The sequence below is a fragment of the Ursus maritimus genome, unplaced genomic scaffold (genome assembly GCF_017311325.1).
Source record: "Ursus maritimus isolate PB19 unplaced genomic scaffold, ASM1731132v1 scaffold_20, whole genome shotgun sequence".
NCBI classification, from domain to species: Eukaryota; Metazoa; Chordata; class Mammalia; order Carnivora; family Ursidae; genus Ursus; species Ursus maritimus.
The window spans coordinates 7724437-7740874 of NW_024424453.1; positions in this window are offsets into that span (position 1 = coordinate 7724437).

The window sequence follows — 16438 nt, forward strand, 5'->3', positions numbered from 1 at the left end:
ACCGGAGAGAAAGGTGTTGCTGAAGCCAAGAGAAGATGTTCAAGGGGGCGGAAGTGGCCAATGTGTTGCTAGGAGTAAGAGACACACTGATAAAGCCCCAGTGAATTCGGCAATGCGAAAGTCAATGTGCAGGGCACTTGACAAAAACAGCTGCATTGTAGAGGAGAGGAGGGAGCCTGACTGAAGTGGCTTCAAGTGAGCATGAGCGCAAAGTGGAATGAGAAGTGGAGACAGTGAGTATGGACAGCTCTTTCCAAGGAGTTGTGCTGTAAAGCAAAGAAGACATGCTGGCTAGGACAGGACCGTTGTGAGGTCAAGGCGAGGTTCTTTGATAAATGCTGAGCACCTACTGCAGGCCGGTCACCAATTCTACCATCACGGTGCCTAAGCGGCAGGGTGGCCAAGCCAGCCCATCAGCCAGGAAGATTCGGAGTGTATGTGCTCTGACAGGGGCAGGCCGGAGAGGCTGCCCTAGCCACACTGAGCCGCTACAGGCGTCCATCCAAATAGGCCAGGGGAGGTTTCCCAGAGGAGGTAATGTGTGAGCCCAGCCAAGGGGGCTGACTGGTCTTCAAGAAGGGTATAAGTCCTGCTGAGTGACCACATCCACTTAATTTAGCCTCCTGGGGCTTTGGCTACGATTCGGTAGTAATTCTTGTTTATTGGACGGTGTTACCTTTCTTTTTGCTCTATGTTGCTAAAGGCTGAAGTTTCCCCCTTACCAAAAAAGTGGTGTGTGCAGGACTCCGTAGCCTCTCCCTTTGTCACTTCGCCTTTATATTTTGACACTTGAGACTTTCTGATACGGCAAACCTGAGCTACCTGGAGTTCCCCTACACACCATCGCTATTTCACGTAATGCCTCTCATCTTTACATAGAGGGGCTGTCTCTCTGGAATACTTCCTTTTGCCTCTCTTTATCTTCTTATTCTCTTCTATACACCTGGCGAACACAAGTGGAAAGTCTTATCAAACTGACGAGGAACTGACCTGAAGGTATTTGCACATTATTATTATTATAGGTCCATTCTATTTATAGAGCACGCATAAGCATCAGCTCTTCTACCAAGTAGATCCCCCTGATTGTCTTTTGGAAGAGCCTTCCTCCAAATGCCTGTGTTGCTAAGGCAGAGGAATAGGTGAGTTGACTTTGCAGGGAAGCCAAGTCTGGAAAAATCTCTTTTCTCTCCTCCCTCCCCTTCTTCTACCCTTCCCTTCCCACTCAGACCACGAGTCATTTGCCCAGGGCCCACAAGTCTGGGTGTCACCAGGCACTGTACACGACTTACCCTAGAGTCTTTCTTTCACTTACTTTATATCAAGTCTCCCTCCGTTTGGTGCCTCAGGGTCCTGGGTGGTAGTTTGGGGCCCAAAGAGAAAGTACAACTACCTGATGTACTTAGAACTAGGTGGATTGGTTGCAGCAAATGCAGGCCTGAGCAGAGCTCACACTGGGAAGTTGAGGGCAATGTTTTGGAGAGACCAGATGGGAAAGCTGAGTCTAAAAGGAAAGGACTGTTTGTGGGAAGGGAGCAAACTGGAATGCAGCAACTACCCTGAGACATGTTCCCAAACCCTGGTGGAGTGCTTGCAGTGCCTCATTAATGGTTCTCAGGGGGTGTTGGGGAGTTGAGAAAAAGGCATCTGATGAATTCTTCCCTAGTAGAGTCTCACTAGCTCATTACAGCTTAACTCTATTAACTCTCCTAGAGTAATCTTTTAAAGGAGAGTGCCCAAAGAGGGAAGAAGGACTCACAGTGGTGGAATTTCAGGCAGTGTGTGTGTGTGTGTGTGTGTGTGTGTGTGTGGGCAGTAATAGCCTGGGGGAATTAGACTGGCCGGGTAATCTCCTCATGATCCCCCCCAAATCAGACCAGACAGACATTTGCAGTAGCAGACTAATGGGGAGAACTGTAAGGATGAGTATCTCAGCTGAATTTCCTGCTCCGCCACCGCGGAAGGCCGTGGAGAGCTGTTGGATGAGAGCGCCAGCTGCTTGTCCTCCACGCCCAGTATCAGGGTGCACATACGCCAGAGCTTCATAGTTTCCTCCGCTGAAGCCCACCTTAAATTTGAGTAAAGCTGGTCCTGTGGGCTCTGGGAGACCTGGACACTGACTTATGGTGTGGCCTCTGGAAATTCACTCAAGTGGGGCTTAGTTCCCTCATCCATTAGATGGAGGTAAGCCTGGCCCCTGCCTCACAGGGAAGTGACTGTCAAATGAAACATGTTAAATCACTTTGTAAAATGTAGACTTTCGCGTTATTGTAAGAAGTTACCCTTCTATTGAATTATGAACTCTTTAAGGCAGGAATCCTGTCTTGCATCTTGTATTCCAAGCCCAGCAGATGGAGCCTGGCCGTGGAGGCTCCCTTTGGTGGAATGGATGGCCGGATCGCAGGGATTGCTGGCTGGCTGTGTGGGGCAGCCTTAAGCAGGGAATCCTGCTACACCTTGGCTGATTGACACCTGTACACATTTTTTCTTCCCTCTCACTGCCGACGGTTCCATGTTTTCCTTGTTTAAAACGCCATTTTGGAAATCCGTTCTCTCCGGGAGAGTACATGAAGGTAACTTTGCTTGTGGTAACCTCCTTCCCTCAAAGGCTCATTATTTAAATTATTGCTCATTATCAGCAGTCCTATTTCCCCTGGCAGCTGTGAGGTGCGATGACGTTTTCAGGTTTCTCAAAGCACCTTGGGAACGATCGTGCCAAGTCAGGTTGCTCCCGCTGATGTAGCAGCAACAGGGACTGATGGGAGGAGCTGCCTACCATCCCGTTAAGTGGGCAACAAGGACGGAGGGTCAGAATCCCCTACTGGGGGCTCTACTCAGGATAAAGCCTCTTTTGCGGCACTGCCTGGAAGAAAAAGAAAGCAGAGGGTACCTGGTTATTGTCCTGTGATATAGTGAGCCCTGACTGTCAAGACTGGACCAGCCTGGCTGCTTTCGGGTTAAAGTATCAGGAAGAGGAGGTCACAGGCAAGGTGAGAAGGAGAGAAGCAGAGAAAATCTGTCTGTGGTTTTTTTTAAAAAAAGAAAGAAAAGTTCCTGCCTTTCTTTCCTGCGTGAGAAAAACTATTTAAACTGGCACAAAATATATTTAAGAAGCATATTCTTAGAGTTACTTAGAAAAATACCCTGTATATTCTGGCAGCAGCAAAATGTATCCTTAATAGAATTCATATGGGGCCTTCAGTGATCGTGCTGTTTGGAGAGGAGCCAGATAGTAAGTAATTTAAACATCACAGGAAATTAAATTTTAGAATTCAATTTTGCATAAAGTTTTCTGTAATGAAAATGTCACACATAAATTATGAAGTCTGATTATATTCTTTTTTGACTTTTTAATAAAATAATAGAGGTACTTGACAGTCAAGAACAAATGCATATTTTATGTGAATAGTATTGCGTTCAACCAACGTCCTCTGGAAATAATGGAACAGATGTTAACACTGCTCTATCAGCTATCAGGTGCTCTGTTAAACAGCGCCAAACACAAGTATTTATTAAAAAATGCTAACGGGGTTGTCTTTTAGGGTTATCTAATTGTAGGCTTAAAATGTAGATGGTTAATGTAATTAATTATACATGTAGAATTATATAGTCAGGCTGTAATTTATTATATGTATGCATATATAAATTATATAATATTCTGTTGTAAATTAATTTAATATGGGCACAGGGAATGACTTCTTGAAAATATTAAATAGTTCATAATGTGGTTATAAATCAAAACTAATCTGAATTTCCACTTAATTTTGAATTTTGAGAAGGAGGATGCTTTAACTCACTGTAGGGGACTTTGGGGGTGCTGATTGTGTTTTAGATTAAATCCACAGCCTGTAATTATTTTTAATAATATTCAACTAAAAAAATGCCCCAAATAAAAAGCCTGAGCACTCTTAATTTGTTTAAGGCCAAGCAGCATTTTTCTTCAAAGGGTAAAATATAATGAACGTTTATTTTGAAAATTGACCTCCTCCATCATAACTCCAGGGCCCCAAGCAGGTCTTTCTTCAGGCTTACAATGAACTCTTGCTGAATGCAGTGATCATGACCCTACTCTCTTTTAGGGGAGAGACGTTCTGCCTATGGAAGTCCGGTTAAATATTTCCTTCTTTGAATCCTGTTATGACTTGATCTATAAGCCTTGTATTGGGGGAGGGGTCTGCACACATTTTAAATTTTAAAAGCACAACAAAGCTTTCTTACTTAATCAGAGTCACACAAAAATGTGGGCCAGGCTGTTTGTCCAGGAGCTTGTGTCTTCTTTTGGAAAATAGGCCATGTCAGTTCACAGTGGAAGGAAGATGAAGACGATGCCTTCCATGACTTCCAAGGCAGATTCTACAGACATGGGCACCTTTTTGTTTTTATCTGCTTTTTTAAGAGAACAATGACGAGGGTGACCAACTTGTCCCAGTTTGCCTGGGACTCTCCTAGTTTCAGCACGGAAAGTTTCATGTCCTGGGAACCCTCCAGTGTAAACTGAGATAGTTGGTCACTCTATCTATGACCCACAAAAGCTTACAAATACTTTAAAAAGATCTAGGTACAAAAGCATATGCTGCTTCCACCAAGGTGGCGTGACGAGACAGAAGGTGCCTGTGTTCCTTGAGGCTGGGCTTCTGCCTCTGGATCGTCACCGTGTGCCGGGGAGCTGGCCCATACTTTTACAAGTTCAGTACTTAGATTCTGTACTCTGGCCCACGGTTGACCAGACTCTAGACAAAAATGGAAGGGAGCTTCTGCCTGTTTTGCATGACTTTATATAAACAAGTATGAATTTTTGTTGAGCTGAGTCACTGGGATTTGGGGATTGGTCTGTGTTGGCGACTTGTGTAGAAACTATTGTCTTAAAGTGGGGTGCTGCCATTAGAAAAACCCAAAAGACATGCCATTGCTTTAGTCATCAAGGGTGGGTTGTGAGGAAACTAACATTGGAAGCTGGAAAGATGATGATTCTTTATGTTGTGGCATAAGATTTAGGTAAACTGCTGCTTCTAATAGCTAGGCAGGCAAAGATGTGTCTAATGAACTCGTAGTGCTCTCAGAAGAGCATGAGGGAACGGACCTTAGTATTGTGTTTCATTATTGGCTATGTTTGGCAAGATATTATAAGAAAGGGATGAACTAAGGACTGAAGTAGTTTATAAAGCAGAAAAAAAGGTACAGGGAGAATTCAAAACTCGGGGCCTAGAAATTTGTAAGAGTGGTTTGTTTCTAGAACCCAAACAATGAGATGGTATTTTAAAAAGAACTTGAGGGGGAAAATGCCTCTCCATCCATTTTTTTTATTATTATTATTTTTATTTTTTTATTTTTTTTAATTATTTTTTTATTATATTATGTTAGTCACCATACAGTACATCCCCGGTTTCCGATGTAAAGTTCGATGACTCATTAGTTGCGTATAACACCCAGTGCACCATGCAATACGTGCCCTCCTTACTACCCATCACCAGTCTATCCCATTCCCCCACCCCCCTCCCCTATGAGGCCCTCAGTTTGTTTCTCATAGTCCATAGTCTCTCATGTTTCATTCCCCCTTCTGATTACCCCCCCTTTTCTTTATCCCTTTCTTCCCCTACCGATCATCCTAGTTCTTATGTTCCATAGATGAGAGAAATCATATGATAGTTGTCTTTCTCTGCTTGGCCTCTCCATCTATTAATATGCTTCATGGCAAACCCTGGTCAATATGTAGCCTTCCCATTCATGTCTATTAGTGTAATTTCAGAAGCCACCATGAAGTTGAGAGAGGGAGGCATGGAGGTGAGGAAGCAAAATAAAACAGATCTGAGAACCACATGCTGAAAAGTCCTTTGAGGGTGCCTAGGGTGAAATGAAGAGAGAGAATTTTTAGAGAACTACATCACTAAAACAACCAGGAAAAGGTATCTGAATATTCAGAATTTGAAACAACCCTGAGGCCCTTGATAGTCAATGAGTAGGAAGCAAGATGAGAAAGCTGAGAAGTCACCCAAGGGTTGAAGTTCCTCAAAGTTCACTTCAGATGTGGCCCAAGAATAAGGGAAAGAAAGAATCTTCTAGAGAATGAATTTCAGAGCTATGGAGAGCAATGAAAAAAGCAGCTCTCCTGGGAGAGCAGAATTGCATATATCCTAACACAGGAGCCTCCCATCCCCAGGGTGGGAGGCCTTCCCGGTCACCTGGCTGAATTCCAGAATTGCTACAGCTCAGTGACTGCTGTGTTTCCCCCATCCTTCGCCTTCTAAATAGAAGTATTTACACGTACCCTAGTAGGTAGATGTGTATGCACGTGCATATATGCGGAGGGGAAGTAGAGAACATGTCTCTTCTTAGATCAAGACTTTAGGACCTGAAAAGTCACATCTAACTGAATCTGATGGAGAGACAACTGGACATCACCCAGAAAGATGAACTTTGAGTTGGACGCGGCAGCTGGATGCAATGTTGGCTTGTCTCCTTTGTGGAGGAGTTAAGTGTATTTTGTGTGGGAAAACAAAGAAATATTTGGTGATGAGAAGGGTGGATTGTGGCAGACTCAGTGAATGATGACCCAATATCCCCTGTGCTCGTTTATACTTGCTAGGGTCTGTGCAGGTAGATCAGGGATGTGCTTAGTGGACTCCCACTTCGTGGAAATGCCTATTCCTGGAGGCGGCCATTTCCATTCTTCTCACACAGATTCTCATTTATTTACTTTTCTTTCAGGAAGTGTTTCCTGACTTGTCTCGACATTCTAGTACCTATCCTGCTTGGTATCACTCCTTTCCCGGTCAGTAGATACTACTTTGTTCTTCTCATGGTAATGTTGCCCAGCATTTAAGGACCCAAACTTAGTTTACATATATACAACATCGGGCAGGCTTCTCCCCAGATCTACATGTCCTGGAAACAGACTCTTGTTTTTGCACCCTTGCCATTTTTGGAGTCAACTAGAAATGCTACATATGAATGTGAGAGATTTCATTACCTCCAGAGCACTGTCTATTTTAAGCCCTCACCATATTTATCAAGTGGAAAAATTGGTCTCAGTGAGCCTTGCAGAGAATGTGATTGGCTAGAATCACAAGTTTTCAGTTTTGAACCACTTCTCCAAAGTGTTACCCTAAGGAGTTCAGAAATTTTATTTCTTGGCCTAGAAAGAAGATGACTCATTCCACTAGAATCTTTTCTTGAGTAAAAAAGTCACAGGAGAGACTATTGCTGATCTGGTGGCCAAAAGGAAGACCCTTATCCAAGTAATTGCTTCCTGACCTCAAAGCCTAGAGCTCTAATTCTATTGACATTTCTGGTTGTCATGAATACCAGCGGCATTGCTAATGGGACCAGCCTTATCTTAGGACATACATTCCTTTCCTCTAAACGGCCTTCCATAGACACACATGTAAAACTGTCTCTATTTATGGATCGTAGCAGATGGGTCTAGTGGCTTTTCTTCCTTTGATCTGCTAATTCCTATGAGCTACCATCTTCACTCTTTGCCCTGCTGCTAAGAGAGGCCAGGTTTTGTGCCCTCACAGGACAGCTCCAGGAGGAGAGGCAACCACAGCAGGCCTGAGGAACAGCGCTGCTGTCCTGAGGTAGGGACTGGTGTGAAGAGTTCAGGTTGACACTGTAACTGTGATGTTTCTCACATGATTTGGGGTGTTAGGGATTCCCTTACTGAGGTTATGGAGCATACCTGTAATGACTTTACCCACGGTGCTGCCCCAGGTGTCGAGAGTTATGACTTCTCGTGGAAAGGGCCTTAGGGCCTAGATAACTTAGATTCTCCAGACATGGGCTACATCATTCCACATTTACCAGGTGGATGCAAGAAAAAGTCATTACAGGAAACTTTCATCCTCTGAGTTTTCAATATTGAAGTTTCTTTCGTAGTTTTGAGTGGGTTATTGTAGCATAAAACTTTAATAAAGTGACCTCCGATAAAGTTAGCCTCCACTCAATATTCGTGTCTATCTCTGCTCATGGCATCAGCATGCTTGTCTGCGGGCTCCTGCTAGGTTTCTGAGGTGGCGAACATCTGACAATAAAATGCAAACACAAGGGAAATTGATTGTAGGAGGGAAATGGGAAATTATGCAAAAGGTGCAAGATTTCATGAAGTCGATAAAAGTGCTGCTGGAGAACTATTTCAACCATATGTAGAATCATTGACAAATGAAGATTTGTCGGAGTCGACAATTAAAAAGTCGAGAGGGATGGCTTCGCTGTGTACATTCAAAAGAGAATCATTGAAATATCAAAAATTTTTTCCTTGAAAACATTTCTGAAGCTCTTAGGTCTATTTGTGAAAATGACGTTTCCTAGGATCTTCTGGGCATGTATGAAGTGAATACCACCATTATTTTGCTGTTAGTTTGATTTAAAGATTTACACAATATTCAAACAAACCAATAAATACTTGATTCATTCTTTGTTCCTTCTTAGAATTAGCAACTAGTTGCAATTATGACCTACACTTTGTTAAATATAGTATAACACTTATTTTCATAATTTTACTTTCATAGTTTTATCAGGTTAGAATTATAATAGAAGCTTCTGTCCCCCTCTACATTAAGGGGACTTAAAACCTTTTCAGGTACCAATTAACTTCAGATAAGGAGGGCCTTCTATACTTGTAGTGATGGCATAGAAATTACTTAATTTCATTTTCATTATCAACAATTCAAATAAAGAACAGGGAATAATGCAATAGCAAATATATTTAAATAAAATGTTATATAAATATAAATTATCTGAGTTCAAAAATATGCTCTTCTTAAAAAATTAATTATATGAGCACCTGGATGGAGCAGTCAGTTGAACATTTAACTCTTGGTTTTGGCTCAGTTTGTGATTTCAGGGTCATAAGATCAAGCCCCGAGTTTGGCTCAGTGCTCAGCAGAGAATCTGCTTAAGACTGTCTCTCTCTCTCTCTCTGCACCTCCCTCTCTCTTTTTCTCTCTCTCAAATAAATAAACCTTAAAAAATTTAATTATATTTACCAGATTGTTTCCTCCTTAGATTGGCTCCTTTCAGGGCTTCTCGGCCTCGGGTTTGTTGTCAGCTGAAAAGCAATGCGTCGGTGTTTAAATAATCCGCTATTTACTTACTTACCCACCTGGAGCTGCTTACTTGAATTTACCTTCTCTGATTGTTTATTTCTCAGGAACTGATCCATGGTGCTTTGGTCCTGAATGTTGGAGAAAACCCCCTTTGCTGCTTTTCCAAAAGGTAAGGCAGTAGAAGACTTAAGTTATAAGACAAAACCCTCCTTACTGGGTTTGTGACAATCACGTAATCAACTGGGTGAGGACTTTAGTTTCATAATCTCTAAAATGGAGTTAACACCATCCTTTTATCTCCTTATGTGGTTGTTGTGACTTTAATGGGACAATGTCTATATTCGGGAAAACACTTTCTACAGTGTAAATGGAACTAACATTGCCAGAAGGTCTATGAGTGTATTTGCAGACCTTTCTCATGTGCTCAAGTGCAGCGTTTGGATATTTTGATGATGATGACGATGATGAGGCGGTGACTGTCCTAATAGTCTTTGATTATTGTGAAGCAAATTCCCTGCTCTGGTTCTGTGACCCGCACAGTGGAGACCTCCAATCCCATTATGTCTTCCTGAGTTGTTTCTAATAGACTCACTCAGGCTATCCGTGGGTGAGCAACTCAGTGTAACCCTGTGACCTTGGAGCACAGACTGCCCAAGGGAAGACCACCCAGGAACTGAGACTCCAGATTTCAGAGCCATCTTTCAGTGGTCCCACTCTGTAACCACCTCCCAACGTCCAGCAAGTTAAAAAGATCTGTGAATTCCCCCTTTGCCATACCTGTTGAATCCATTTCTACCCCTTCTCTCCTTTGTTATTGGTCTATTCCAGGTTGTTGCTAGGGACACCCCCGGTGGCTGTTGGCAGCAGGCTTTCTCAGAGGCCGTAAGGCCCCCTGCCTGTGTGCTGGGTGCTGCTGCTCTGGCATCCAACAGGCAGCTGGAGAAGCAGCGGGGCTAGAGTAAGAATTCTGCCCAGGGCTTGGGTCTCAGTCCGCTTTGACTTTGAGTGGCTTCCTTTTCCTTAATCCTATTGGCTGTACCAAGAGGGTGACCTGGTGGTATGGGTCGAGGGGGCTTTAGTTTCCCCATAATTTCCATCAGAAAGCACGGGACGCACCTCCAAAGGCAATCCAAGTTTGCCATGTGACTGCAGCTTTCAGCCCTAACAGCCCTTTCAGTGAGATTGCCTTTCCGAGCTCCCTGTAACATAGGGATTCCAGAGCCACGGAACAGTCCTGCAACCGGATTTGCCTGACACCATCGGTGCCTGATTTGACCGACTCTGCTTGCTGGATCCAGCTTTGCTACTTGTGTTCCCTCCCCACTGCTTTAGTCTCAGTCTGGGAGGGGGTCTTCACGGCAGTCTGACAGTGAGAGCTGATGGAGTTGGGGATCCAAGAGAAGAGCCTACTTACAAAGAACTTTATGTCCCGGGGTCCTTTACACGGTACACTGTGTACCGTGCCTGATAGCACTGCCTACAAAGACTGTATATTGATTTATTTTTAAAGTTTTTATTATGAAAGTAGAAAGGAAAACACAATAAACCCCCATGTACCCATCACTTGGCTTCAACTGTTATCAACTCCTAGCCAATCTTGTTTCTTCTATACCTTACCCACTCCCTGCACCTGCTTCATTATCTTGAAGTAAATCCCAAACACAGTAGCATTTCACCTATGAATATTTCATTTTGTATCTCTAAAAGATGAAGGCTCCACTTCTTAACCAAAACTACAATACTGTCAACTACACAGGGAGCTTTGAGAGAGTTCCAAATGCCTGGACCCCAGACCAATTAAATCAGAATATCTGGGGGTGGGACCAAGGCATTGGTAGTTTATTAGTCTAGACTAATATGTCAGAATACATCACATAGCACTTCAACAGTAGCTTGATTTTCTTTTTGTTGTTCTCAGCTGATAGCGATCATTCCAGATCTGATAATTGTTTGTAATCTACTATAGATACTGCAGGGCACAGCTGAAGACTGGTCTTATAGAAATGAAATATAAAATGTTTCTTTCTCCCAAATGCAGCAGTAGTGCCAGAGGCTAGATTTTCATCTCAGTTCTGCAAAGCAGGACCTTGGGAAAGACACCTCCATGACTTTGGTATCTTCCTCCATGAAGCCAAGAGGTTAAGACCAGACTACATTGTCTCTAAATATTTTTCCAACTAGAAAAGAGTTGTTAAGAGTTGGTGTCACTTTCTGCTTCTTGCTGCACTGTGGTCAATCTCAACTTGAGTTTGGAGAGAGAATAATGGAGGCACCACTCATGAAGGATTTTAAGCAGTAGATAAGGGAAGGATTGTGTGTGGTCAAAATTGCCTCCCCCTCCCCCCATTCTCTTAGGTAGGATTTTCCTTTGCTTGTGCATCAGGTGAAGAGCTGAGATTGGCTCACATTTAGGAGACATAAAAAATAACCTTAAGCACTAGAGATCCATTCTGTGAGGAGATACTCGCAATGAGAAGCTCACAAGACCTGGGAACAGCTGAGGGAAGAGCACATCCAGTTTCCCCATCTATCCTCCCTTGGGTCCAGGTGCATTGAATGAGATGACAGTTGGAATGGCTTTCACTCTTGAATGTTCTCTCTCTTTCTGGAGTGTGCTTGAATTTGCTCAACTTAAGTGACCATGTGTGTAAAATCAGGGGCAGAACTACCACTCACAGACCAGACCATGCTTCTGAAAGAATGAGGGGAGGAGCCTAAAATGCCGTAGAGAAAAGATTCATTGTCTTAAAAATCCTTTGCTAAGGGGGCATCCCCCTTCCCCCCTTCTCCTGCTCCTAGGTCTCTTTTGGAAAGCAGCCAACCCTCTCTCTGATCCCTTCCCAAGGCCAAAGAAATGCCAGTTCAGCATTGAGAGTCATCAGGAAGTGATTGAGAGGCTGGCAAAATCCCAGATCTCATATTTAGGGCAGAATAGTGTGAGGGAGGTCTCTTTATTTCTCACAGAGAGATGTCAAGACATTGTATCCCTCAAAGAGCAAACATTGAAAAGGAATGGGCATATGACTTTGGATATAGCTCCTGGACTGATTTAATTTGGTTATCACTGCTTACTTTTTGATACAGGAGACTCAGTCCTGAGCATCTCTTCTGAATTTCTTAGACAAGAGAATCCCAACGATTTCCAGCTTTACCACAACCATTCTCACATTTTGAACTAATGTAGTTAAGTATGAGAAGAGGGTATACTTGTGAAGAAAAAAATTAAAAGCCTTTCTACTAATTAAAATGTTTTTTCTTTATAAAAGAGTGAAGACAATCAAGTATGTGCTCAGACTCTCAGTTTTATTTGGGATTTACTGGAGTCCATGTAAGCCCAGATAAAATTGGAAGGTAAAGTTACTTAAGTTATGGAGCATGTTTAGAAATAGGAATCATAGACAATCTAGGATACTGGGGTATACCATAGAGTCAACACTTCCTTCTTGAGGAAACTTCTAGAATCCAAAATTGTATTCTAGAACTTGGCCCACATAGAGTGGTCATTGAGTATTAGGGAGAGGGGAGTACATCCTAGCAAATACTACAGATGGGGAGTCTGGTGTTTGGTGTATTTCATCTTTTCCTTCCTACGTCTGCCATTATTCTATGCATCTATTCCTCTATCCCTCATTCCATTCTAGCTCTTACCTTTTGGCTAACGAATTTCTTCAAAGCATTAGCCAAGCATAGCTTAATGTATTTTCTCTACCATTCAATAATTCAAACTTCAAAAAATTGATTTTCAAATACAGAATTTTATGTGTTAGGTGAGATATTTGGAGACAGGGAACCTTGACCAGCTATTTTATTCCTCACATAAAGTCTACTGTTGGGCACCTCACTCCCCTTGCTATTGCTCATACATAATCGTTATCAAAGTGCTTCCTTGCTAGAATAATAAACTTCTTGAGGTCAAGGACTGGGCCCCCCCTTATATCCCCAAGACATAGCACAGTGCATGGCACCTAAAATGTGCTCAAAGAGGGAAATTGAAGGTTTGAGAGTCAAAGAAAATTGAAGCTAGGAGGTCATTTAGAGCTCATTTAAGACTCTTTCATACTATAGGCAAGAAGACTGAAGACTAGAAGGGGAAATGACACATCTTGGCACTGCCCATGTGCACTACTCCAGGCACATAGTTCTTCTATCATTTCATACCCCTAACATGCTTTTGTAGTTAAGCTTTTTATGCTCAGTACAGATCAGGAGACCAAGCCACATGGAGGATAAATAACTTACCCAAGGTCACACAGCTAGGATCTGAACCTCTTTAATTCTAAAGCACATGCTCACTTGGTCTCCTGGGAAAATGCTTGGGGTAAGCAACTGTTCAGGCCCAAGACCGCAGAGTTCATTGGAAGCAGAGCCAACACCAGCATTAAGTCTGACATCATTCTCTCTCTCTCTCTCTCTCTTTTTTGAGTAAAATGATAGAAGTTCATTAAGTGAAGATACAGAAAACACTCTCAAGAGTGAGAGGGGTCCCTACAGGGTTGCCAATGAGGGCCTTTAGGGTTGGCCTTTTATAGAAAGCTAACCAGGGAACTTGAATCCTTTTAACATCTCTATTGATAACACCTTCAAGGGCTTACTTCCTTCTCAGGGTCTGGTTATTCTTTGTTGGTCACAGGTGATTATCATAAAGACACCCACTTGACTCCAATCCAGTTTGGGGACACTGATTAGTTGTAAATAAAATAACACTCTAGGACTCCATACTTGTCCCCACTGTAGTAGCGCATTTCAAACACTGGCATAACAGCATGTCAATACAATAGTTGCCAAAGGAGGCCTATTCCGTAGCCCCTCTCTGCTGCTGCCATGAGAATGGGCCCACATTTTTGATCACCTGAGGTTTTCTTCTGTTTAGGGGCCTTTTCCATTGACTAGTACATCTTCACTCATTCTTTGGCCTCTTCTCCTGAGTTGGCAACTATGCTGGAAGAATGACTTTGTTGTTGAAAAGCCTTTACAAAACCCTTGACATAATTTAGAATGGTTTCCAAAAGATGATAGTCATTTTGGTGGTGTTTTTTGTACGTGTTCTGTATAAATCTGGCCTGGCTTCTTGAGGGATTAGCAATTTGATCACATTACCATTCAGCTTAGCGGTCACTGTTGGTCACTGTCATTGCTGACAGAATAAAACCCAACGCCTTAACAAGATACATTTCTTGCAGAGGTCCTCCCTGGCTTCCCTGCCTTTATTGCCCTCTGCTTTTTGTCATTGATCCCTTGCTTCGCCCATAAGAATTTCCTCAACTCTCATGTCCTTCCATGACTTACAGATACGGCATTGCCCCATTTCTGATGGGCAATTTCCAGTCTATATTTTAAAACCTAGCTCAAATTCATCATTCTGTGATGCCTTTCTTAGCTCCTGAAGGAGAGCACTCATGACCTCTAGACTCTTTATAGAGTACTTTGCCCAAATCTCTCTGACAAGGGAAGGCAGGAGGGTACCAGGCTTAGGAGCGTCTATTTTGCATTCAAATCCTGGCTCTGCCTTTTTAAAGTTATACAGCCTTGACAAGTTACTTAACTTCTCAAGCCTCAAATTCATTATTTAAAAAACAGGGATAATAATGGTACTGCCTCGTGGGGTCATTGTGAGAGTTATACTGATGATACACTAAGACATTCAGCAGAACGCCCGGCACACACAACAGGAGCTCAGTGAACCACACTCACACCGTGATGTAGCTTATTATTATTATTATTATTATTATTATTATTATTATTAACCTGCTTGTGTCTTCTGCTAGACAATGAGTTCTCAGAGGCCGGGAAATTGAGTCTTATTGTTCTTTGGGTCTTCTGGTACATCATAGGAAGGCTGGCTCCATTGGTAAGTGACCAGTGCAACTGAATAAGACCCCTTGCTCAGAAAGGTCCTACGCTTGGAGTTTAATGTTCTACAACCACTGTCTTGAAATTCTTAATAATTTTATCTTTGAATTTGTGTTTGTGTTTAAGTTTGTATAAGTAAAGTATGATGGGACAATGGAGTGTGTGTCAGATGGCTTGGAGCCTGGGCTCACATTACCTCCCCACCTCTCTAGGTTTAGTTCTCAGCTGCCTGCTCTCTGCCTCTTGCAGCCTTGCCTCACCTAGCCTCCCCTCCCTGCCTGCCCCAAGCCTGCTGCTGCCCTCTGCTGGGGACTGACGACCAGCTCAGATTGCCCAGGCAGGAGGATGCGCACGTTGCATTGTCACTGTGAGTTGCCAGCAGGGACCTGGGTGTGGGTGTGGGGTGTGTTCTAGTTGGGTGTGGGCCCCATAGCATCTCAGTGGGGCAAGGCAGCAGCCATCCTTACCCCGGGCTGGCAGCTCCACGATGCACTGGGCCGTGGTGGCCTCTCTAGATCTCACTATGAGTCCATTTACTTACGCGTCATCCAGAGCAAAGGCTGCAATCCTTGGAGGCTGGTGCCAGTCTGCTGTGGCTCGGGGTGGCTGGGCCATGGGGAAATTGACTTCATAGTCCTGGGTGGGGGCCCATCTTTTCATTTTGCACTGGGCCCTCAAGTTATGTAACCAGTCCTGCATGTAGAAACTTAACAGAAAAATACTTATTGAAGGACTGCAGACCAGCTAGGGTAGAGTGAAGATGGAAGAAGACAGTGTTTATGAAGAGCAGACTCTTCCCCAAAAATCACAAGCCTGGAAAGACAGATGGCAGGCTGTCAGACAGCTGGGAGCTGGAAGGGGAGCATGCCATTTCATAGAATAACATGTGCTTTTCCATGTTCAAATACATAGTTCACTTTCTCCTTCTTAATTCAGTTTTACTCACTTTTTCCCTCCACTCAGATCTCTTCCAAGACCCCAAAAATATCTTCTGTTTTTCTTCTGCCAGGATGAAATAAGGATCTACATTTGGGAGATGGTGAAGTAGTGATAAAATCTCATTAGAAGGAGTTCCTTATCATGAATATAATAACTAGGCTCAGACATGTGAAGAGCTTTCTCTTTAGCAGTCACTGTTCATAATGAAAAAGCAACGGGTGATAAATTCTCAGCAGCTTTCAACACAGTCTTTGCAGAGATCTCCTCACAGTGAGAGGAGAGAGGCGCTCTGGCTGTGTCTTAGAGATCCTTTACCCTGCTTCCAGGAGCTCCCTCTTAGTCGTCCTGTCCTCCACCTTCCCCAAACACCCATAAACATCCCAACCCATAATTACCATGCCAGGAAAGTTCACTTCAGCTGTTGCAATTCCTTCCCATATGTTACATGACTCGAAAAAAAAGAGGATTGAAGTAAACTTGGCTGTATAATATCAACAAATATTTTTTTGAGATCCAGTGCACTGCAGACTTCTCTTCATTTGCTAATTCAGTTCTGGAAAGAAGAGAGGAGGGTGTGTGTAGGGGGGTGGGGGGAGTGGGTAGGGAGA